The sequence below is a fragment of the Wyeomyia smithii genome, chromosome 2, assembly GCF_029784165.1.
Source record: "Wyeomyia smithii strain HCP4-BCI-WySm-NY-G18 chromosome 2, ASM2978416v1, whole genome shotgun sequence".
Taxonomy (NCBI): Eukaryota; Metazoa; Arthropoda; class Insecta; order Diptera; family Culicidae; genus Wyeomyia; species Wyeomyia smithii.
Window position 1 is genome coordinate 97,404,265 of NC_073695.1, and position 24,795 is coordinate 97,429,059.

At 36.2% G+C, this 24,795-nt stretch overlaps 2 protein-coding genes across 4 annotated transcripts in view; one reads left to right on the forward strand and one right to left on the reverse strand.

Moving 5' to 3' along the window:
• LOC129721249 (glycerol-3-phosphate phosphatase-like) overlaps window positions 1-12,576 on the reverse strand; it is a 27,120-nt gene extending 14,544 nt beyond the window's left edge. Inside the window, exon 1 of one of the 3 annotated variants that reach the window (XM_055673580.1) lies at window positions 12,496-12,576. The gene's annotated coding sequence lies outside the window, so the exon portion shown is untranslated. Of the gene's footprint in view, window positions 1-12,242; window positions 12,260-12,310 lie in introns of those variants that run through there. The other 2 variants (XM_055673582.1, XM_055673581.1) reach the window with 2 other exon arrangements.
• Window positions 12,577-23,377: 10,801 nt separating this feature from the next.
• LOC129723837 (putative phospholipase B-like lamina ancestor) overlaps window positions 23,378-24,795 on the forward strand; it is a 48,586-nt gene continuing 47,168 nt past the window's right edge. The window contains exon 1 of the mRNA XM_055678296.1: window positions 23,378-23,827. The gene's annotated coding sequence lies outside the window, so the exon portion shown is untranslated. The remainder of the gene's footprint in view (window positions 23,828-24,795) is intronic.

Consider the following 24,795-nt stretch of genomic DNA (forward strand, 5'->3'; position numbering starts at 1 on the left):
ATCATTTTCAGAATTTTATTCTGAATCCTTTGAAGTGTTTTTTTCTTTGTTAAACAACAACTTTACCAGATCGGTACAGTATAAAGCATTTTTAGTCAAAAAATTTGTTTGCAAAAATAGTCCATTCTTCAAACGAAGTTTAAAACTCTTGTTAATAAAAGGATATAAACATCTCTTATATTTGATGTACTTTACTTGTATGCTCTCAATGTGCTCTTTGAAAATAAGTTTTTCATCACAAATTAGTCCCAAGTATTTAACCTTCTCAGGTCAATTTAAAATAACCCGATTCATCTTAATAACATGATTATTGTTTGACTTGAGGGAAGAAGCTCTAGTTGTGTGCGAAAAAAAAATCAATTGAGTTATAGCATAGATATTCATGTTCATAAAAAAAAATTTAAAAATCGTGTGTAAAAATTTGAATCAAAAGGGTGCCGTATCGATATTTTATCGATATTAGTGCTTAGTTTGTCATTGACGCGAGCGCCACATAGCGGGAGCATTACCACTCTTGGTTAAACGACGGTTGCAAGTTTTTACACATCTTTTGAAAATAAGATGAACGTCTGTTCTCTGTGGTTATAGAAGCAATTAAATTTTCCATTTTTGCAAGCATGTAGAGCAAATATCTTTCTGCAATCGACTGCATATGAAACGAAAATACAATACAGGTAAAAATTATCGGAAGTAATTAAAATTATATTGACGTAGTACTTTATATTCAATTGTACTTACAAAATTTAAATTTGGAATATGAACACTCTCAAACTGATCGTAGATAGATTTGTTGCAAAAAAACATGTAGGACTATTAGGATATGAAATAAAATGATATCCTGAAGTACAATCACTGAAAAAAGTTTTGCTATTGGAATTATAAAGAGAATTCTTCCATGATGGATATTTAGAGTTAAAATCACCAATTATAGAAAAAATAAGCAATGGTAAATATGCAGCAGCAACAAATAAAAACTTAAGTTCAGTTTGAACTTCAATTCTCAAAGTTTGAATAACATACTTCTCAAAATGGGACAGAGCACGATATTTGATTCGGCGATGGATTCATATCTATGAACCACTAATTGGGATCATATTTTAATTCAAAATTGTTCATTGCAAAACAGTCCAGAAACTCGAAAATTTGGATCTAGAGGCCGAACGCAATTTTCTGGAAAAATTTTTTTTCACAAGGTTATTTTATATGATGATGGATGATGCTCCTATTAAAACATTATCAAAAATTAGGGTGGTTCAAAATTTCGATGAATTCAAGGATCTAACTCTTGTATCTTTGTAGATAAGAGACAAAATAGTTCTACAATGCTGTAGCCCTGCTAATTTTAGGTAGCTCTGCAGAAAATTAGGTTTTGCTTTATCTTTGAAAACAGCCGATTTAGATTGAAAAAACACATTTTTGCTCTATTTCTTTTTGTTCATATTTATTCTAATATACCGCCAAGTATCGACCGCAGAACCTACGTTCAAAAACTCCGAGCACTCGTCGATCGGCTTCCTTCAGCGTCCATGTTTCATGTCCGTAAAGGGTCATCGGGAGTATCAGCGTCCTATACAGCGCTAGTTTTGTGCTAGTTTGCAAACTACGGGACCTCAGCTGGTTACGTAGTCCGTAGAAGGCCCTGTTTGCAGCTGCAACTCGTCGTTTCACATCACGGCTCATATCGTTGTCACATGTCACAGGCGTACCGAGATGCACGAATTCAACAACCTCTTAAAATCGTTCCATATCTATCTCCACCTCAGCACCAACACTACGGGACCTCCCACGCTCCCTACCAGCTACCATGTATTTTGTTTTGGTAGAGTTAATGACAAGTCCCAATCACGCAGCTTCCCACTTGAAAGGCCTGGAAAACCAGCCTGGTATTCGCCAACAAAGGATTTCGTTAACGGTCTCAGTTTTATACTAAAATTCTTCGTTTTGTTGCGACATTTCACTATTACGACCTTCCTCTATAACGGCATACCAAAACTCATACTTGTCATTCTTTATTGCGACAATAGTACTCTCTATAACGACATTGCTAAATCTATAACGACATTCTCAACAGTACCTTCTGTTCTACATATACACAAATTCTTCGTATTAGTTATTGCGACATATCGCTATAACGACAGTCCCTTGCGATGTCGCTATAAAGGGATTCGACTGTACTTTTGAAGTAGAATACTTCTCAAAGGAAGTTCGGCTACATAGGGATGTGAAATGAAAATCTAAAACCGAAAAAAGTGAAAAATATGTCCAATTTCAAATGCTAATAAATCGGTTAGTATTCAATAGATTTCCTTCGTTCTTGCAGTAATAGATTGGAAAATTTTCTAAGATTCTTCCCAAAATAAGATAATTGTAAATTTATTATTCGAACTATTGTACTATTGAAAATCCTTAAGCCTTGTCAAAACACAAAATTCGACCTATGATTGGTGGTTATACGATTGCTTTCCCAAGCACGGTCGGCAGAGTTATGGACCTAGTAAATTGGGATTGCATCATTTTGCCTATACAACAGGGGCGACTCGTGGCTGTTGAACCTACCTGTTCAACTAGAAACTCTGGGAAGTAACTACAATTTTATCCGCGAAAAAAAGCAAGTAATTCCCAACAAATAAATAACAAATTCCCTTTGTTACTATTTAAGAATAAAACTGAAAAATAAGAAAATAAGAACATGAATTTGGATTTTAGATTCATTTTTTTGCCTGACGTCCCCATGTGCATTGCACAGGTTGTACCTATGGACGAGTCGCCCCTGCTATATAAGAACTTCATCAGATAACAAACAAACATTTCATCGGATATTAAATTGAACAATAAAAATTTGAAGAACAAAAATGAATATTTGAAGAGTTGATATTTTCTCGTTTTGCGCTATAATCCAAAGTTAATTATCTTCATCTACATGCATACTCTGATTATTATTACGTGTTACGTGCGTCGCTTAGTGTTTGGCTACGGTTATGCAGAACGCAAATAACGGCGCGATGCGATTCGTCAAGACGAAATGTGTTGAAATGTATAGCTCTACTTCGCCTTAAGAAAAAATGTACATTTCACCACGGTAAGGCGAATCGCATCGCGCCATCATTCGCGTTCTGTATAACCGTAGCCTTTGTTCCGTTCCCGTTTAATGATGTCGTATTAAATATGCATATTACAATTCGGCAGCACTTCAACTTCTCATTTGCACAAAATTTAAAAATATTCAATAAACTTTATTCAAAATATCAAACAAAAAGAAACTACAATACTGCCAATGAACGGTCAACGTTTATTCACTAGAAAAAATGACTGACACGCAAGCAGCCGAGTTATCTTTCTTGTAAAAGTATTCTACTTCAACCTTGCGGTCGTGGCTTTGCATACAACCTTCCTGTGATTTTTACCTTATAAAACAAAGCAAAGCTAAGCCTCGGTGCTACATTCCGTATCGGAACTCGACCTTCTGTTTTACTTAGACTTCGTAGCCGTCTGTTAAGTGTACAGGACAACTGCGAGGCTAGCGCTACGATCCCACTGACACTAACAGTCTCTTCCGAGCCGGGACTCGAACATACGATGACCGGTTTGTTAGGCCAGCATCGTATCTCGAGACCGGCTGGGAGACTTTTTACCGTATACGTTCTTAAAATTTTCGAAAAAATAAGCTCAAATATACTGTAGCTTTGTAAGAAAATATTCTGGAGATGTGTGGTATTCAACAAAAACGTGTGTTTTGTATGCCAATATGCTTCTTTAGAACAACGTTTTCTTGTATAATATAACTAACAAAAGTTACATACAAGTGCTTTATCCGAAAAATCTTCTCAGATTACCTTAGTGTGGGTCCCTTCTCATTGTTCCATTCCGGGCAATGAGAAAGCGGACACTTTGGCTAAGTTGGGCGCAACAAACGATAATATTTACAACAGACCAATTGCCTACAATGAATTTTTAAAATTTTCACCCCAGAATACGCTTATCAACTGGCAGGCCTCGTGGGATAAGAGAGAACTGGGGAGGTGGCTACACAGCATCATCCCCAAGGTTTCCACCAAACCTTGGTTTCGGGGGTTGGATGTAGAACTAGATTTCGTCGCATGATGTCTCGGATTATGTCCAACCACTACGGGTCTTATCATTGCGTTTGTGGATTGGGGATCAAGACATTGAACACGTGGTTTGGGTGTGTGCTGAATTCCGCGGCGCCAGATATCTACTTTTGGATACCCTCAGGGCCCGAGGAATACAGCCCTATGTGCCAGTTTGTGATATCCTCGCTCAGCGAAACTTACCATACATGCTACATGTTTATAGCTATTTGAAAAGCATCAAGGTGCCCATTTAACAGCGAAACGAATCTCGGATAAAAAAAACATGTTAGTTTTAGTATTAGATTTAGTTTCAGCTTGGAGTCGGCAGCGAGAATAAAAAATTTGCCTTTAGCTTATAAGATATTTTAGACCATAAGCCTATATATTTAATTGGCTCCGTAAAACATTAATTTGTATTGTGCCGTGTCAAATAAATGTTGTGTAAAAACCTAAATTAATCCACCTAGCGGTCAGACTCAGCCTTTCTCATTCAAACTTATTATTTGTAAAAAAAGATTTACATGAATGCTTAAATCCAATGAAGGTTTATTCACTTTTTGGGTTCTAAAATATTGATGTTGTAAATAAAGTATGAAATATGAAATTTGACGTAATGTTAGTGCTTAAGAAATAGCGAAATAAATGACTCTCAATTTCGAACAATTTAATCACGAGCGATACCGGGAACGTTCAAATAGTACGATACCACATTTAAATCATGTTGAGGCCATATATATTGATCAAAGCAGGTAAAGTGTTGAATAGTCTTTGAATTTCTTTTCTTTCCAGAACTTTTGAACAGCATATCATATTGTTATAAAGTTTGTTATTTGTAAGTTTAGGGGAGCTGCGTAGCCGCAAGGTTACAGAGTCCGCTTTGTCAAGCGAATGGTCGTGGGTTCGAATCTTAGTAGAACCAGGCCATCCGATGTCAAAAAGGACTTAAGCTTGGGTTTATTCTCAGGCTCCCCACCAGTTACCCTTCCTTTACGCTGAAATCTACAATACCTTTGCGTGACTTCCTCTTAACAAAAAATAAGTCCCTCTCATCAATAAAACTGGCCAGAAGGACACACGACGAATCTCCAGGGAATTATAATTGGTGATATTTGGCAAGAGAAACGAGTATCGGTATAGTAGAGCAGTGAGCGTGTAAGGAAGAGTATCACATTTACACACATTTAAACATGCCACTTCTCAATAGCGGTATTGCTATTAACAGAAGTGCGGGATACAGCAGACACCCGGGCATATCTCACAATAGATCTACGATTCTGGTCGCAGTGAGGAAGTCCATACAGAAAAAAAAAATTGTAAGTTTGAGAGATGACTCGTTTGTATGACACTAGTTATGTTCAAATAAGTCGTGTTATACTTGAGATAATAGACTTTCGTTGTTTTACAAATTAAAACATAACGATTGCTTAAGTTAGATTACAATCAAATGAAAAGGTAACGTATAGGGCAGCCAAACTTTGAAACCACGTGTTCAATCATAATTCATCAGTTAACCCTTAACTAGCCCGTTCATCTGATATCAATATTGTTCAAATCGGTTGTGTAGTTTCTAAGATGATGAAGTTTCGTGATTTTCACATTTCGATACATTACAGACGAAGTAACAGTCTGATTACAGCAAAATTCAATAGGGTGTTATGAGGCAGCTAGACCTTTCATTTGATACTAATTCTGTGGAAATCGGGTCAACCATCTCTGAGAAAAGTGAGTAAGTCCAAGTTGTCTTCGGAATATGTTTCTTTTAATAGCTGGATTTCACATTTTTAAACATAACAGGCAAAGTAATAATCCGTTTGTAAAAAAAAATCATTAAGGTCTTATGACACTGATTTTATAAAAATCGGGCCAGCCATCTCTGAGAAACATGAGTGAGATTAAATAGTCTCCAGAACACGTTTCTTTCCATAACTTCTGAACCACAAGTTCAATCTTCATAAAATTCAAAAGTTAAGGGTTTTTAAGGTAGCCGGTTCATTTGAAATAAATTCAAATCAGTTGTGTAGTTTCTGAGATATTGATGTTTCGTGATTTTTATATTTTGATACATAACCTCTAAACTAGAAATCAGATTACAATAATATTCAATAGGGTCTCACAGGGCAACTAGACCTTCCTTTTGCAATTGATTTCATTGAAATCGGTTCGGTCAGACTATCTCTGAGAAAAGTGAATGCGAAAAAAGGTGCACATACACACGTACACACGCACACACAAACATAAACACCTATACATGCTTATATGCAGAAAATGCTCGATTCGTCGAACTGAGTCGAGTAGTATATGACATTCGGCCGTTTGGATCACTTTTCCACCTTTTAATTAGCCAGTGATCGTTAGGAAAAAGTCAATATGTTTACTTTCATTATGTGATTTCACATTTTTATGAACAACGGACGAAGTTATAATCCGATTGCAATGAAATTCAATTGCAACCTATGGGGCAACTAGATCTTCCATTTGTTCAGCCATCTCTGAGAAAAATGAGTGAATTTAAAAAACCTCAGGATAACTTTTCTTTACATAACTTTTGAACCATATGTTCAATCATAACGAAATTCAAAAGTTAAGGGTTCTGGAGACAGCCCGATCATTTGAAACCAGTTTTATTGAAATCGGTTGTGTGGTTTCTGAGATATTGATGTTTCGTGATTTTTACATTTTGATACATAACCTCTAAACTAAAAATCCGATTACAATGAAATTCAATTGCAACCTATGGCGCAACTGACCCTTTCATTTGCAATTAATTTTATGAAAATCGGCTCAGCCATCTCTGAGAAAAGTGAGTGAGAAAAAAAAGTTGCACATACACGCACACACACATATACACATACACACATACAATTATACATACAGAAAATGCTCAGTTCGTCGAAATGGGTCGAGTGTTATATGACATTCGGCCATTGGGACCACTTTTATACCTTTGGTTTTTCCAGTGATTGCTATACCTTTCTAGGAGAAAGGCAAAAAGTTAAGTACAAAAAACTAACTTTTGATTAACTTTTATTCAAAATACTCTGTAACTTTTTACCCAATGAAGAAGAAAATTTTGATGGTTCAGCAAAATTTCATATTTTTGAATGTTCTAAAGCTTTGTTTATATGACATTCCTCTATGTCTTAACACAAAAGAGTTAGTATTTTTAATATATGAAAACCTACTGTAACATATGCTCGCCGTACTTCAATATGAGTGGATTGGGTCAAATGTAACCAACAAGAGTTTATAGTACTTCAGCTTCACTTCAAGGAAAAGTATTGGTATCATGATTCCACTTGCTTCTTTTTAACCTATATGTCCTTGAAGTTATCGAAAAAATAAGCTAAAATATTATATAACTTTGTAAAAAAAGTCCTTAGTCCGTGTCAAATGCAACTAACAAAAGTTAAGTACAAAAAACTAAATTTTAAGTAAGTTCCAAATATTATACTTCATAACTTTTTCCCGAATGAAGATAGGATATTCATTTGTTCAACAAAGTTTCATATTTTTGAATTTTCTACAACTTTTTTAAATAAATAATTTCTCTATCTCTTTACACAAAAAAATTAGTTTTTTTATTTTTAGTATGGTAAAAAATAAATTTTGATAATTTGAAATTATGCGGGCACGACAACAAACAATTGTTCCGAAGACACTATTAAGCTAGGATGAAGGTGAAAGGCGCTATGGAATTAGGTTCCATTGTTACAGTGGAACTGTACAGCGGTTCCATGTTTTCTGTTAGAGTTTTGTTCATGAATTGAGGTCTGAAACGTCTCGTAGAGTGGTCTATGACCGTGTGGGGTAGTTTCTGTTTTGCTCGACCTGTGAATTGTCGCATCTCGGTGCTTCGATTTTTCCACTTTTTGCCGATAACGTTAGTGGTTGTGGTGGATGCGTGAACGTGATTTGTTTGGATAACTTTATGCGGTGAATAGTTTTAGAAAGGAGTGACATGTCTGTACAAGTGCTGCAATGTTGCTGTAATAACTTATTTCAATTCACCTTTTCAGCCGTAGAAAGGAGAACAACAACAACTTTACTGCCGTTCTACGCATAGTTGTCCCATGTTACTTTTGGTCGATTTTCGTTTTTTATCACCATTGAGTCTATTTTTATGTATATTTTTGAGAAACTTCCAAAAATAACATTGTTTGTTCCGAATGTCTTGAAAAACCATACCAAATCTGTTTGTCCCATCTATGATTTTCTATACATATTTGTCCCACTAGATTTTTTCTATTCTAATCGATCCCACTAATCACTAATTCCCATATTTACAACTTGGGAAGTGCTACAAAGCAATAAAAACTTCTCCTTACAACGTTTGGCATTACGGGTATCAGAAATTCGGTACCGAAAATCATTTTGCTTGATTATTTAAATGCGGTTCGTTCATATCTTTGTTCGGAATATCTAAACCTTGTGTGCTGGTTTGTTATCTTGATGCCTTTCGTTTCCGAGCATAAGAAGAGTAACGCATGAGATTCATACTAATTGAAAGTTATAAGAACTGTCTTTTGTGTGTACCCAAAATGGTAAAAGCCAAACAACGTTCAAATATGGGCAATCTGAAAAAACAATTCTCTTATGTAATTGTAAGTCATCTGATACTTATTCAATTAACTAAACTTTCATCTCGACTATCATCACCTGCTTTTAAAGACAACACGATTCGCGTGATCATTTTCGTGAAAAATTAAACAGCCTTGTATTTCCAAAACGAACTTTGTATTGGGAAACATCGAATGCACGTGGTGGGACTGATATACGTAGAAATTACCTATTGAAAGTAAAATTTCTCGGCATTATTGTCCCAGTGGGTATTTTTATGGAAAAGAGTGTTAAACCGCGAAACATCCAACTAGATTTATTGGAAACAGTCTATTGCAAGGTAAAATTGTTTAAAAACCCATGACTGCATTTGTCACATTGGCGCAATGCGTGAATACATCGTAAAACTTCAACATCGTTTTTCTCGTTTGCATGATTTGGAACATGGGACAAATATGCGTAGAACGGCAGTTTAGATATTATACATTATATATTTAGAGAAATAATCTCATAACAGTTCATCACTTTTTTTTTGGAAACACAATATAACGGACGATTTCCAAATATTTTCTAATCAATTGTTATTATTTTTCCTTGCGTTTTCTACGTTAAAAATTGAAAATTTTCACCTATGGAAGGCAGTCAACCCAGATCTTCTGTACGTGCCCTAATACTTCTTATTGTAATATATAATTCCTTTTTATTAATTCTTATATAAGTTCATCTATTTTATTTTAGCCATGGAAGGCAGCCAACTGAGATCGTCTTTACATGCCCTAATTCATCTTATTGTATCTAATAATCCATTTTTATTGTGTCACAATGTCACATTATATGTTCATGATCATATCTATATTGTTACAATAATCCAATTAAATCATGTCATATCACTTATCAAAGCGAATCCTGATCGAAAACCCACACCACTAACAAGACCTCCCTTTCGTGGTCTTTGTAGGGATGCAGAGGCACACCGTGGCGAGACCGTCCCATTTGTATTTTTATCAATTTTGTCTTTATTGGTGGGATCATCACCTTTTTACATTTACTTTCAATAAAACACTTAATTTTTAATACTTTATTCGGGGAAAAAATAGCAAGTCGGTCCCATAGAAAAAATCATCAGTTCCACAGTCAAAAAAAAATTATGAAACATGTTATGTTTAGCATAGTTTCTATTCTTCTGAATCTTGCTGATAGTATGATGTTTTCTCCAAGGTTTCCACCAATTATTTCAGCTGTTTTTTTTGTTAACAGTGTCATCGTACTGTAAGTTAGAGTATCCAATCAAAACATAATCATTACTACCCTTCGTATTTCATTTCTTAGCTGTTTCCACAACTTGATAAAAATATTATATTTAATATTAGATGAAGAAACTAGCGGGTAATATGCATTGTAATATGCTTCTCGCTACAAAATCGTTTAATGATTCTGTGCGCTTCTCGCGATGTTGATGATGTTGATGTGGTGATGGTGATGAGGTGATGTTGATTTGATTGCCATTGCAGTAACAAATTCTGCTGATGGTCTTGATTAAAAAAATTTTAAATTTTTATTAAATTTTACGCGAAGCGTTACGATTTTTATTTACTGTTTTCTCATCAGCACAAAAACGCAAACGGACTTGCTATGAGCAGCAAATACTCGATCTCTAACAAAGCAAAGACTACATTCTAACATTCCTTCCCAAGGAGAGCTTTGTAGCCGCAAGGTTACAGAGTCCACTTTGATAAGCGGGTGGTCGTGCGTTCGAATCTTAGTTGAATCAATCAGGCCATTTGGTTGTCAAAGGTCTTCAACATGGGTTTATTCTCAGGCTTTCTATTACCCTTCCTTCAAGCTCAATTCTATAGCATTCCTGCTGAATTTCATCATAACAAAAAAATATTAAGTCCCTCTTATAATTAGGCTGGTCTGAGTAACGTATAATAATTCTCTTCAAGAAATTGTGTTTATGGCTCGATCTTGGCTGGAGGAACGAGGTTCCGATAAAACTCCTTCCTCTAGACAAAAAGTTCTACTTTTAATATAACTGACCAGCGGTAAAGCATTGAGTGCTTCTTCAGGGAATTGTAATTGTGACGCGGTGTTGGTAGGAGGAACGAGGTTTCGATAAGACTCCTTCTTCTCGATATAATAAGTCCCTCTTAGAATAAACCTGGCCAGACAGGAACGTTAGGTGAAGTCTCACTCCAGGGAATTATAACTTGGCGATATTGGAAGATTAGAAAGAGGCTTGGTATTGTAGAGCAGTTAGCTTGAAACGGAAGGGTAAAATCTCACACACAAGCACGGATATAAATGAAAAGCGCATCATTTACTTCAATAGTGATACTGGCCAATAATATGAAGTGCGGAATACAGAAAACACCTGGGCAATATCACAAAAGATCAAATGTCTCTGGTCGCAGTGATCCTCACAGAGAAAAAAAAATCCTTCCTTATTGTAGGATTCATGCGGCACTGGCACAACTCGAAATTCGTAGTACCAAGAGAAACTCGAAATTCGTAGTACCACGAAAACTACGAGCAAGTTAAAATCTCTTTTTTATAATCTTTGGAAGATGTTTTCGATTTGAATTCTGGAAACACGTCAGTTTATAACTCAGGTGAATTTTGGAACATGTCTTTGTGAAATAAAACTTTACCGTATCGTTGGACATTAAAATTGTGCATTGTGCCGATGTTGCACGAAACCGACGATATCCTCACCTGACTGTGAGGACGTGACCGGTGCCGTTATTGATTTATAAAAAATCGGGTCAATAAATGATGCACAGTGAGAAGGAATTCCCAGTCGTTCTTCCAGTTGATTCATTGTGAATCTTGAGTGGCTCGGACCTATCACGGAGTAGCAATCATTGATATGTTCAGTCAGAACTAAGCTAAGCTATTTCTTTTTGTTTAAATTTTCACATCAAAATTTTTTTTGAACGTAATTATTTCTACTCAAAGTTATTGATGTTTTTCATAAAAATAGCTTTTTTAATTTGTTTGTCGTCATTTTTGGGCAAAACATAAAAAAATATCTCTTGATTTTATACAAAGTTGCCTAAAACTAGTGAGGCTACAACTTTTAAAATTGACCATAAGGCATTAGATTTAATTGGCTCCGTAAAACATTAATTTGTATTGTGCCGTTCAAATAAATGTTGTGTGAACAAAAAAAAAAACTTTTTAAATTAAGTTGTGATTGTTTCTCAGTGTATCAATTTCCAATTTCCAATAACTTCAATTTTTACAAAATTCTGCCAAAAAAAATAAACCTTAATTTACATAACCTCAACAAAAGTTTCATCAGAATCGAAAACGTTCGTTAAATATTTCAACATTTTAAGATTGATTTCGCTAGGAATCGCTGATTCGCAAACGACACTTTTTTGTAACAGTTTTTATAGCTTACAACCCGACAAATTTGGTCTTCTCTCATTTTAATATGTTAATGTATTCAATCGATAAAAAAATGATTGTTTGATGAATGTTCATAAGTATGCAAGTATATCTGATGAATTTTGATAACTAAGCAGTTATTCTCTACCTCTAGCACATACAGTATAACATATGTGTCGAATGGACACTTCGTTTACCAACCATAATTACTAACTTGCATTAACTTTCACTTTCACGCTTGACCGGATTGCAGAGGATTACATAATTACCGTGGATTAATTACACTCGATAAGCACTAATTGAAAACTGCCTTTTTGATCCGTCATACACCACTTCAAAGAGCAAAATTCACAGCCGATCAAACCGGTCAATGACCGGGATTATTATTGATAGAAGACACTGGCAATGTTTGTTCGATTTTGGTGTTGGCCTTGATTAACCGCTAACTACAAACCTGTTGGTCGAATGCTGGAACTGGTACGGATGCTCAATGCTTACTGGAGTGGTTGGAACCAATGCCATACTGGGTGACCTTTACCTAATACAGTGTTGTGGAGATGCCAAGAGCGCCGCCCAATGATGCGCATGTCTCGCGTTGCGTTGATTGCCCGCCTCCGCCCCTGACGGCTAGCCATCATCCGTCAACAGCTGATGCCAGTCAAAATAATGAATGAGCTTACGCACTGAAGCAAAACATGGTCGTTCTGTAACGAAATGTTTTCGCTTATGAGTTGGGCAAAAATCATTCTGAAAAAGAATGAACCTACTATACTTCACGATGTGAATGCAAGGCATACCTCTTGAAAGCAAGCTTTTTTTTTATAATAAGCGTTCGCTATCTAAAAATAGTAATAAACAAAATTTTGATTAATACTGTCGCTCGAGTCACTTCGAGCACGCTCTCCTCTTGATTCTATGCTCTTCATTAAAGGTTAATGGTGTAAGCTTCGCTCGAGCGAGGTATTGGCACATGCATATTGATTATAGCAATTGCACGTTATATTCTAATTTATACCCGGTTTTCAGAATCAATCAACGTTAATAAACATTGCTTGTCTGCACACTCGATTAGAATGCATCAAGGGTTAATTTAGGGCAAGTGATCCTACTAACAATAAGAATCCTTACGACATCAACATGTGATGGATGACTATGGAAGTAATACGAGACCAGCATCCTATCTCCGGTTCAGATCATGCTGGATCCTGTCGTGACTGATGCACTGACTGTGACATCAGCCTCTGTCGTACCGATACACAAACCTATACTAAGTTGTGGTTATCAGTATACAATTTTTCATTAATGGTCTTTGTTGATGTCGCAACGCCGATGGTTATCAGAAGGAAATATGTTTTGTGCCAGGGATCGCCGGAATACCACAAAGGAGAGGTGCGCCGGTTGACTCTCTGGAGTTGTTGTGAGAATTTTGTACAAAAAATCAAAGTTAGTGGATGAATGTGTTGTGAAATATTCTCAGCAATTTGGAAAAAATATAAAGCAAATTAGCATTTTCAAAAAAACCAACTGGTTATTTTTGCGAGATAAAAATTTACTAGAAAAGAAATTTGATGCAGACGAAGTCTACGACCGCAAAGCCTCAATGAAACACATGTGAACATCTAACTGTACATTGAGGAGTCTTTTGATAAAAAAAATAGAGTAAATAATTTTTCGAACGCAAACACGGGGATCGGTAAAACGCATGTATTTTTTTATATTTACCTGTTGAATATGGAAACTTGTAAAGTTCCATGCAGCTTCGGATATAAAAATGAAATAGAAATAGAAACTGGATCATGTTCAAAACGTAAATAAAGGACACTATTCTAGTAAATTTATTATAATGAAAACATGATTGGAATACCGAAAATTCTATATATCGTGATAAAGTGACAAAAAAAGTAAGTTATAACGAGAATACCTAAGTGTTGAAAATAAAAAGAGTTATAAAAAAAAATAAAAATCATACCTGCGGACAGCTCAAACCTTTTTCACCGATTTTTTATAGTAGAATCTCTCCTCTTTTTAATATAAAAAAAAATCTCATCAAATATTGGAAAATGAGAGATAATATTATTCCAACAAATTCGAAATGAATGAATTAAAAAAAAAACTTTACCATATTTTTCCTCTTAAAAAACATAAAAGTATTTTTTGTGTCGTAATTATGATCAAATTTGGCATGAAGTTTCAGTGGAAAAAATCGTCAATTTTGATTACGCACTTGAGAAAAATATCATGAATGCAGTAACCAACATTTGAGCTCAATTCTAAGAAGGTCGAGATATAGTTAATTTTTTTTTGCTGCCTTTTGAGATCGGAAAAGTTCAGTATTAACTAGAGAAAGTGTTCGCTTGAAATTGATACTATTTGCAAATCCAAATGAGTCTAAATAAGCTGTAGAGTAGGGTGGGGCTTATTTTCAAAAATGTTCGTGGGACCTGTTTTCCCAGGCAAAAAGACCTCCTTGGGGTTCAATAAGCAACATACAAAAAATTGGTTGAATTTTATTAAGGTCTAGAGGTGGCGCAGAGGGCCTAAAGGTAAAATTTTAAACGAAAGCAATTTTGAAACAAAACATATGACTATATAGGTAAACAGGTGATTTTGTGACCCCTGCGGCCGTAAATTTCGTCCGTTTTGCGTTAAACTCAACCGTTTTTGAGATATTCGCAATTTCAGTGTACACTCTTGCAATCTCGGGGTATGTGATTTTAAGTAAATGCACAAGGTGCCTGTATCAGTTAACACGTCATGTTCTCGAATATATTCTCGCAATAAACATCATTGTTCCTCCGAAAAGAGTGCAAAAGAGAAAGAAAGAGAATGGAAAAAGGGAAACTAAGGAAAGTCGAATGCGTGTATTGCTTGTATTTAATCTGAAGAAACTAGTAAATTTCAAATTTGTGACGTTCCATATTTTCGCTTTTCCTATTCTTTTTCTTTTTCTTTTGCACTCTTTTCGGAGGAACAATGATGTCTATTGCGAGAATATATTCGAGAACATGACGTGTTAACTTATACAGGCACCTTGTGCATTTACTTAAAATCACATACCTCGAGATTGCAAGAGTGTACACTGAAATTGCGAATATCTCAAAAACGGTTGAATTTAACACAAAACGGACGAAATTTACGTCCTGAAGGGTTGCAAAATCACCTGTTTACCTATATAGTCATATGTTTTGTTTTAAAATTGCTTCCGTTTAAAATTTGACCTTTAGGCCCTCTGCGCCACCTCTAGACCTTAATGAACTTCAACCAATTTTTTACATGTCGCTTATTGAACCCCAAGGAGGTCTTTTTGCCTGGGAAAACAGGTCCCGCGAACATTTTTGAAATTAGCCCCACCCTACTGTAGAGTTACATAAATTTAATTCTAATCGGGGTCATCTGGATAATTTGGGATGTTAGGAAGAATTTTGTAACATGTCGTTGACGAAAACAGTCTTGTTATCTACAGGTTATAGTGAGAAGAATAAATTTGGCAGCAGAAGTAATTGTGTGCTTTGACTGATCCAAGAGTAAATAATGAAGTGCGAAAATTAGATTACAGTCTACCGCTAGTTGTTAAGTACTGCTTATCAGTGAATACTGATTTTGGAGCACGTTTTGAACCTGACAACTTCCCAGTTGGTCTTGAGGTACGATACTGGTCTAACAAGCCAGTTGTCGTTGGTTCGAGTGTCGGCTCGGGAGGTACTGTTAGTGTCAGTAGGATCGTAGCGCTAGCCCCGCAATTGTCCTGTACACTTAACAGTTGGCTGCGAAGTCTGTGTATAAGAAACAGAAAGTCGAGCTCCGAATCGAAATGTAGCACCAAGGCTTTGCTTTGCTTTGAACTTGACAATCCAGAACGATTGCTGGAGATTGTTACTGGATAAGAAGGACAAGTGCTTTTTGCAACAATTAGCAAACGATTAGTTATCAAAGGGTTATCTAAGCGAGACGAGAATATCCAGTGTCCTGTAAAGTACCAAATCCTTCTTGTTGGCTAAAAACGCGCACTCACGTTGGTTGTTTTTTTTTTTGTTGAATGGACGCATCACTGCAACCAGAGATATTAAATCTATTGTGATATTGCCTAGATGTAGCATATTTTCAAAATTTGTTATTTTTTGCACATTTTACAAATGTAAACACTGGAATGGTGGTTCGAAAATCATCAACTAACTTGGTGAAAAGGTGACCGGGGCAATTTTGCAAAAAAAAATCGCTAAGCGTTAGAACAAGTCACAGGTCCGTCTTACCCACCTTGTCCGTCTTACCCCTATCCCCTAACTTTCCTCTCTGGCCGGGTTTATTCTGTCAGGAAAATATTATGTCAAAAAGAAGCAGTCTTATCGAAACCTCGTTCCTTGGGTCTGTATCACCAATTACAATTCCCTGGAGAGGATTAATATTACTCTGACCGGTTTCTATAAGAAGGATTTATATTGTCAAGAGAAAGAAGTCTTATCGAAACCTCTTCCTTTATGCCAATACTGCATCACAATTACAATCACTTGAAAAGGCTCTTACTGCTAAACCTTTGGTGAGTTTTATTATAAGAAGAACTTATATTGACAAGAGAAAAAAGCCTTATAGAAACCTCGTTCTCCTAGTCAATATCGCAGCATAGTTACAATTCTCTGAAGAAAAATATTATATTTTATTATACCATTTATTATAAAGGAGACATTTTTTGTAAGGAAGTAAGTCACAAGGGGTACTGTAGAATTCGGTTTGTAAGAAGAGTATATACACACTTAGATTTTATTGCCGAGAACTCAACAGCTGATGAACTCAGCGAAATGTTCTACAAGTTCTCGGCAGAATTTTCAAGAACTTCGGCAAACGAAACGTCAATACTTGCTGTTTTACGGTAAATCGATATATTTGCTGAATGTTCGTCGAAATATATTGCTGACATTCGTTAAAAACTTCGCCGAGCTCAATCAGCTGTTGGGAAGTTTGCCGAGATAAATTAGGTGTGTAGTAAGGAGTCTGAGGTTGTTCAGGCTTGTTATTCTCCGCAATATGTGAAAAAAGCGGGATTAAAATTCATCGCGTAGTTCTTCTCTGGCATGAGCGCTGCATGTAGCAATTTCGTGCACCACTTGTCTTTCTTCTACTTTGTTCTGTACTTCTGCCGCTCGCAGCAAAAAAACTACTCATTTTCTGCTAGGGGTGGGCGAAACGGCTCTTTTGCGAGAGCGGCTCTGAACCGCTCACTCACCGTTCTGAACCGACTCATATGAACGGCTCATGGTTCACAATGATTCACGAGCGTTCACAGCTCGTGTTTTCTTCGTAAACTTCGGGTTCGCGCGGTGGGCTCAAAGAACCGTTGCTCTTTTTCGTGAGCCGTTCGTTCTTTCGCTCTTTTTTAAGAACCGGTTCATACACACCAAAAATTCTCTTTATGGTTCAGCAAAGTACATTGCTGAAAGTGTATCAGCAAATCACTTGTTTACTGAATCACAGCATTTTTTTCAAAAGTTTACTGTAATTCAGTTTCAGTGAATTTCGTTCAGTAATTTTATTTTTGCTGTAAACCAGTATTTCATTGATAAATTTACTGAAAACCAGCAAATCTATTTGCTGAACAGAAAACAGTAAATGAATGTTTGCTGGAATCCAGCGAAAAAATATTTTACGTCAAGCTGACATTAGTAAAACGCGCCAAATCGCTATGCAGCTGGGATCATCTCTAAGCTCCTGATAGCAGATATGGGAAAAGCTAAGTCACTGTTGGGCTAGATGTACTTAAAGGTTGAAATGATAATCATACATCTCTAGTTCAACAGTAATTTGGCTATGATCCGATGGGCGGATGGAAGCTGGTGCCTGAGGGAAACATGGTTCCCTTGAACTAACTGGTTAACCAGTAAATTGACTTATGCTTTGCTGAATGTACAGCAAATTGTCATAGCTGACAACCAGCAATTTGTATTTTGTTTTACTGAACATGTAGCAAACGGTCTGTCACTTTTATGCAATTGAGTATTACTGAATAATCAGAAAATTTCATTTTGCTGAACAGATTGCTGGAAACACAGCACACCAAAAATCAGCAAAATTTTGCTGGTTTCCAGCAATGAAAATTTGGTGTGTATGAACGGCTCGTGAGCCGTTCGCCCATCCCTACTTTCTGCTTATACTACAACCGAGTGACGCACGAGTGTTTAATCACTCTAGTGAGAATAAGCAATAAGAAAGTAACGGGTGAAAATTTAAAATTTGGATTTTTTTTTGAGACTCTCTTACCTCACAACAAACACACTCAGAGAGAAATTAGAGTATGTAGGAACTGTAAACTCTTTCTCTCTTCCCTTTATAACAGTATTTTTGTTTTGTTAGTGCGTGCCCAGTCCTATTCAAAATGGCGTCAAACAAGTATCATTCCGCAAGCGCATTGTACAGTTCGCAATGAACTGTATAACGATTTTGGCGAAAAGTTTTGAAAGCGAAAATCTTCCGGTTTCGACTTTGTATGATTTCCTGCAATAAAATTTTGTCACATTCCTTCAAAAAACACAAATGTTCTGGAACAATCATTCGACTCCATTTGTACCCCAAATATGGAACCTAACAAATCTACCATAGTGTCGTCCAATCAAAGACCTATTTGGAGGTTATAAGTTTCTTCGGTGCGGAAATAACTGGAGATGAACTAGCTGCAAACAGTTGGTTGAGTAGAATCAAGATATGCATTAAAAAAACGACGTGATGGCCGTACGACACTCTAGTTCCGGCATAATAAGCAAGCTTCTTTGGGAGGCCGGTAACGGACCTTTCACAAACAATCAATATTTTTCTCTCGTTCATCATGAATATATCTTCATGAGAGATGAATCAGTTTTTTATTTAGTCTACTCACCTTATTTTGACAGCAGAAAAAAAAATCCAAATTTTTAGTTGTCACTCGTTACACAGTGCGCACTGCCGAGATAATACAACAGAGACAACTTGAGATTTTTCGGAGAAGAATGTGATGCAGAAAGACTCCTGGATTTTTTTTCAGTTTCAAGATGCTCCACTCATTTTATTTATGCTCAAAAGACTCACTGCAGGAGCTCTGTTGTGCAGTTATTGCACGTAATGTTGTTTCATGTGAGAAAACTCACTTCGATTTATTTTCTCTCAGGAGAAATACTTCAGACTTCACCACAATATTTTTTTTGCAAACTACTCACATACATACTATTCACTGCTCGATTCAACTCGATTCAAGTGTCGATATGCTCACCAGTGTGAGAGCAGTTGTAAAAAAGTAAAATTTTAGTTTTTCACTACCCCTTCTAATTCCGGTGCCTCTAGCCACCAACATTTTTTCAGAGACTTAAATGAGTTTTCTCGTAAGCATAACGTTAAAGCGACGAACCGGACGAGCAATCACTATGCGACACTTTGACATAAGATGGCGCATTTCTGCAATGGACAGAGGCCAAATTTCACGTGAACGTTTAAAAGTTATTTTTTTTTCCTTTAAGGCAACTATATCGAGCTTCAGGGCACCATTTTTTCGCTTTTGTCAACCAGTGTAATCGTCATTTGCGGGACGTGTTATTTTCCTCATTTTTTCAAGGAAAGAGAACGGCGGCTGAAGTGAATCGAGAGTTAAAAAAAAGTTTAGGGAAATTCCGCTCTAAGAGAAACAACGTACCGTGACTGGGTTGGATGACGACTATTCGCATGAAGAAGGACCAAACACCTTCGAAGACGCTGAATTGAAGGGTTTGCTCGATGAGAATTCATGGAGCAGCTTGCTTCGGTATTAGGAGTTATCCACCATACCTTTTCCAAACGATGAAATGCCTTAGAAATTATTAAAAAAGTGGTACAGTGCTTTTTCGATTTTATCACGGTCAACAAAATTTACCGTGAATTTGGCGAAACCGTTATTTTGGCGAAATGATAAAACTTTAATTTTTGTGTTGGATTCAATTAAAATTTATGATATTTTGAGTAAAATGATGCACTTTCATGGTTGAAGAGGGTATAAGTTCAAGATAAAAACGAATAAACAAGAAAAGGTTAGTTTATGATATTTTTCTCTATTGCATTTTCTCGGACTTTCTCCCGGCTATTATACATGTAATATCAAGATGATTTGTACTGCCCATTCTTTAGCATAACTAGCAGAGTCTAATGCTTGTTCATGTAAAATTGTGGAACCGCTAGATTTTATGATTTTTAAATCCACGCTCTATGAGAACCAAACTTTAGGGCTATTTGAGTTGTTATCAGATCTTTTTTCTCGACTGCTATAATAATACGTAATTTTTACTTCAAAGTCAATGAAATACGTATTCCACGGTTAATTTTTCTCAAAATTATGACACAAAATATTTGTAACAGATATGACACTTGGTTGCCTCAGAAAATTGATCAAATAAATTGAGTTCATAAAACTATACACATACAAGGACACAAGGCACAAGTGAAAATGATGTTTCAAATGCACATGCTACAACTGAAAGTACATTATTCTAGATTTGAAGTTTTTTTTAGAAAGCGTGATAAAACGAAAAAAAAACGTGAGAAAATCGAAGAAGAGAAAATTTAATTTTCAGCCTCCTTTTCATTTTTCCATAAATATGTTTAATAACGCTCGAATGAACTTTTTTCGCACTTGGTGATATTGTGCCTGTTATGTTTATTTTGTGTGCAAACAACATTTAACAATTACAACGAAGTTAAAGTTTTGCTTCACAAGTTTGTTTCATTTGCCAACAATTACATTCACTGTATCACGAAGACAGCTAACATAAGTATATTATATTATTTTTAAATTTAGAAATGAAGAAATATCATCTAACGTTCAAATATGAAAAAAAAGTTACTGGATAGATCTTACTTAACGGACAAAAAATTCACAAGCACTCGCCGGTTCTTACTCTTCTATAAATTAGTATTTTTTAGGAACTTATTCTTTCGATATTATGTCGGTCATGATTATTTGGTGAATATCGAAAATAAAAATCAATAAAAATATCTTATAACATATAACCGTTGCAAAAATGTTCAATTCTTGTTGAGTAATCTATGGTTTTTATGGTAACCACATTCATGAGATAAACTTTCAATCACCATCAGTAGCAACATTGCAGTTTTGATTGCACTCGAATAAAAGTCGTGCCCGCTGCAATCATAGACGATGAGAAACTAGCTGCGCTCTGCTCCACATATACTCTATCTACGGTACTGTTGCTTTTACCAACATGTTTACTTTCAAGACATCAGTTTTTATTACGCTCTAATAGCCGGTTTAGAAATTGTTTTTTTTTTGGATATTGATATAGAGAATATCACAGGGAATGGTTGGTTTCTATTCATGTCGTCTGTGCTAGGAATTTGATTGGTTCATGGTTCGCGTAAACTTGTCCTTGACAATTTTTATCGATTTTTACCGCTTTTCAATGCAAAAATAATGATAACTAGCGTGTAACAAAATATTTCAACATTTTATCTATCCAACAACATATTGTTTATTGTTATCCATCATGTGGTTATGCTGTTATTATCGTTTAAAATCTGACGCAACATTTGTCAGTTTCATTTCCAATTTTACAGAATGCATACCAGTATAGAAAACAAAGACGTAGTTCCACGTCAAAAGTGGGACGCAAAAATGTACTTCAAATTGTTAGCCCAGAATCAGACGTTTTTTAGAATTGGACTGTATTTGGACGTTGAGAAATATTTCATTAAAATTGAAGGGAAAGAATTGTTAAAAAAAAATACCGTAAACAGAGCACTAACATTCGAAGATTAGGGAAAATATATCAACAGGCTAACAAACATAAAAGAGATTCAAATGCAGCTTCGGTATGTTTTTTGAGAGCACAATAATGTTTGGTACTTGGAAACTAAATTAAAGTACTGAAAACAGGTGTAATTCAACTGGACACCAACAATATAATGAAATTTACATACCTTAAATTTTTTGCCGGGTCTCGGTAATTTATTGCCGAGAACGGCATCACTGAGTGCTCGGTTAAAAAAATAATGACAGCTGTCATATTTTTTCGTTTTTTCGTTGGATATTCAGCCAATATTCGCGGTGAATATAAAAATATTCACCGCGAATATTGGCTGAATATTGCACTGAATATGGGCCCTCACACTTCAGGTATAAGAGTGACAGCATTGCACTATTCGACAAACTTGTAGTACTACTTTGGGACTACAGGTTTGTCATACATTGTTCCTCAAAATTGTACTTGTGGAGCGAGCTATAGGCACGCAGCGAAAAAGCACCCCAAAATTGAATATGCAACCTTGTATATAAAAAAAAGCCCTAACACTATTGAAGTGAGTGATACGCTCACGCATTTTATCTAACTTTTAGGTGGATTGATCAAAAAACCAAAAACGCCAGAAGAAAGGCCTTGTTCTATGAAACAATTCTGCTGAAGACATTGAGTACATAAAATCAATTTTTCACAGTCAAATCTGAAGTGAGCACGATTTTTCGAATTTAAACCACTGTGCACTGTGGGATTTTCAGATAAATCTTTGCACCAGTTGCTAATGTCTTGAAATATAATACTTGGAATGTGTAGAAACTATTTTGAAAGTTATTGCATTAAATGAAGGTTGAAAAACGTGCTTTACAATAAGTATTTCGTCGTTTTTATATAACTTGTTTGTACTTTACGACCTCCCAAAAGACATTACTCAAAAATGTACCGTACGATGATTTTGAAATTTTGACCAGAGATTCTGGACGTCATAACGAATCGAATGGTGTACTCAGATTCTTTGGTACATTTTTTTATAATAACGGTCCCGTGCCATGCTAAAGTCCTTTGACAACCAAATGATTCTACTAAGATTCGAACCCACGAAGACCCGCTTACCAAAGCGGACTTTGTAACTTTGCGGCTACGGAGCTCCATTCTCTTCCCTGAGTTTGACGGAACTCATTTTTTTTTTTATAAATTATTAAGTTGAGAAACATTTTGACTGGAAAAAATTCAATCACAATATAGTGATAACACGGTTATGAGCTTTCATATAAAGGTAGTTCATTCATAACAAACACTAGCTAAGTTTGTTTATCACTAGGTACAGACAGTTTAAATGTTATTAGCGTAGCTCGCTTGGATGGAAGCGGAACCCTTCCTGTAACGCAACAAGTCCTCCTCCTCGTTCACTCAACGCTACGCCTTGGTTGAACTGCCAACATAAAACAAATCGTCCTCTCTTGCTCACCCGCATACCTATAATACTAACTGCTAGTGTACAATAAAAATGTTACCCACAAAAAAATCTCATCAACTGTCTCGTACAGTCTCTCCGAGCGCCATTCGCAGTCGCCTGAAGCCGGGAACGGTTATACCCACTAGTAACGCAGTGTCATTCATTTCTCAACTCCTGCCACCGACGGTCGTAAGTTTCTGCGCATTGCGCAAGTCAATCAACAAAAAAAAGTCGTCCACGCGGCGTTCGCTAGTTTGTCCGTGTTGTGAGTATTGGAAAATTTCTTTTTTGTTCACGCTATTCGTTTAAAACCTGCGCACAGTGATTTCGTCGTTCATTGTCATTGCAAAAAGTTTGTGTGACATCTTAGAAAAGTGTGTCTATAAAATCTGGTTCGGGTAGTGAAACGCTGAACGGAAGTAGGCAGACATTCGGTGTTTTGCATTGCTTCAGTGTTTTGAAATAGAGCCAACCAGTGTTCAAGTTCGTGACATTTTTGAGAAAGTTTTTTGCATCTTTTGCATACTAAAACGGATAACCTGGCGACCTTATACCTACGTCGAAGGTGGCAATTACTGATCATCGTTTGAACCACGGTAAGCAGAAACCAATTTATGAGTCGCAAATCTAGCAGCATTATCAATATTAATTTAAAACCGATGCGATAACCTTTATCAGTGCTATGCTTACTCAGACAAATGAGGAATTGTGAATGTCGTTTTGCCGCAGTGTGACACACATTGAATGATTTTCAACTCATTGAAGGTCGAGAACCGATGGAAACTTGTTCTTGGGTTGGGTATGATTCGAAAAAAAAATATCACCCATTGGCGCATGATTCAGTTCTCGTTCGTTCACGCATATATGTTAAGGTCCGGGACGAGGGCAATGGTCGTTTCTGAATGTCGGTCGGTCGGATATGATCAACGGTAGAAGCAGATGGAAGAGATAGCCCGATGAAGGCGAGAGCATGTAGACGATACGATAACAGACGGACAGACGGATCGAAACACGAAAACATTGCTAGGAAGAAGAACTCGTAGAGGGAATGTTTCGGATGAATCAGTTTCGGGCGGGGCACTACAGTGTTTTCTCGTTTTGACGTTGACTAACGTCTATATCGAAGTTAGGCCCCTGAATTTAAAAATCTAGTAATTCAACCAGGGAAAACCAGAGAAAAGTGGTCAGGTTTTGAGCGCTTATTTTGCAGTCATCTATAATCAGGTTTTCGAGGTTTTGGCATCAATCGATCAGAAATTCTTTTACGGTTAAATTTATGTAACAAAAACAAACTATTGCTTGAGATACACTATTGAAAAATTGGTAATTAATATCGATTGTCTAAATCATACCGCGCAGCCAATCACTACCTCTCTTCCCAAGCACAGTCGACACTAACGGATACAATCGATCTGACTTTGTTGTAATTGTTGTTGTCACTTTCTGTTTCCGATGTTTATGCTGCTGCTAGCGGAAAAAACCTTGCAAATATGCATCTTTTTGTTGGTGTTAATTTTACGACAGCGGCCGGCGCCCCATCATTCTGATTCCAAAACCGCACCAG